We start from the raw sequence: 1,280 nt of genomic DNA on the forward strand, positions 1-1,280 counted from the left end.
TCTCTCTAGTTTCTGTTTTTCCCATTTACTTCAGAGACTGAATATAGGCTTTTGAATTTCTCTTTCACACTTTAAATGCCTCTAGTTGGTTCACTCACCTGCTTTACCTCACTTGTCCCTTCAGATAATTACTGTGGTTCTCCCTTCTTACCTTGTCCCCTTCAAGTCCCCTTTTCTCCTGTCTGTGTGTAACTCTGAAGCTGACTGTGTTTGTAGGTCCTATACAAGGGTCTAGTGATCTGTTGCACTCTTAAGCAAGACTCCATAGGGAATTCCAGGTAGCTCTGAGCCTCCTCTATCTTTCTTTTTTCTTCTCCCCAGACTCATTTTCCCACTTTCTCCAGAAATATTTTCTTGGACTCTCATTCCCTCTTGAGCTGTAGGGAGACAGCCCATGCTCAGTGAATCCTCCTCTGCCGCATTCAGAACCTGCCCACCCTTGCTGTTACGGTCCTTCATTGAGTGTCTACTCTGGGCTGTGTTCTCTAGTGCATTCATGCTAATAATGACAACAACTCTGTAAGTTAGGCGTTGTTATCTCCACTTTACAAATGGAGAAATCGAGGCAGAGGGAAATGAAATAATTTGCCCAGAATCACACAAGTGGGAGATGACAGCCAGGATTCAAATCCAGCCAGGTTGGCCCTGCGTTGGTTTATTTGATCTGAATTTCATTTTGAGCAGAGTCAGGTCCTCCTAACTGATTCCCACCCTGGCCCAGTGCCTGGAATTCTGAGCTCCCGCATACCTGCCACCAAGTAGAATGAACAGGAGCAGAGCTGCTTGTGAGGGCAGTCTCTCAGCCTATCAGCTCAAGCTCCCTCATCGAAGCCCAGCATTCCTCTTGTGCTGGGAGAAAGAGAAGGAATGCAGAGTGCAGGTGGCAGGCAAGGCAGCATGATGGATCACTCTGTGTGTGTGTGTGTGTGTGTGTGTGTGTGTGTGTGTGTGTGTGCTAGCTTAGGAAAGCACCTATTAAAACTGCTATTAAGGCCAGGCGCGGTGGCTCAAGCCTGTAATCCCAGCACTTTGGGAGGCCGAGACGGGCGGATCACGAGGTCAGGAGATCGAGACCATCCTGGCGAACACGGTGAAACCTCGTCTCTACTAAAAAATACAAAAAACTAGCCGGGCGAGGCGGCGGGAACCTGTAGTCCCAGCTACTCGGGAGGCTGAGGCGGGAGAATGGCGTAAACCTGGGAGGCAGAGCTTGCAGTGAGCTGAGATCCGGCCACTGCACTCCAGCCTGGGCGACAGAGCGAGACTCTGTCTCAAAAAAA

This window comes from Rhinopithecus bieti, unplaced genomic scaffold (genome assembly GCF_001698545.2).
Source record: "Rhinopithecus bieti isolate Rb0 unplaced genomic scaffold, ASM169854v2 scaffold_6380, whole genome shotgun sequence".
Lineage (NCBI taxonomy): Eukaryota > Metazoa > Chordata > Mammalia > Primates > Cercopithecidae > Rhinopithecus > Rhinopithecus bieti.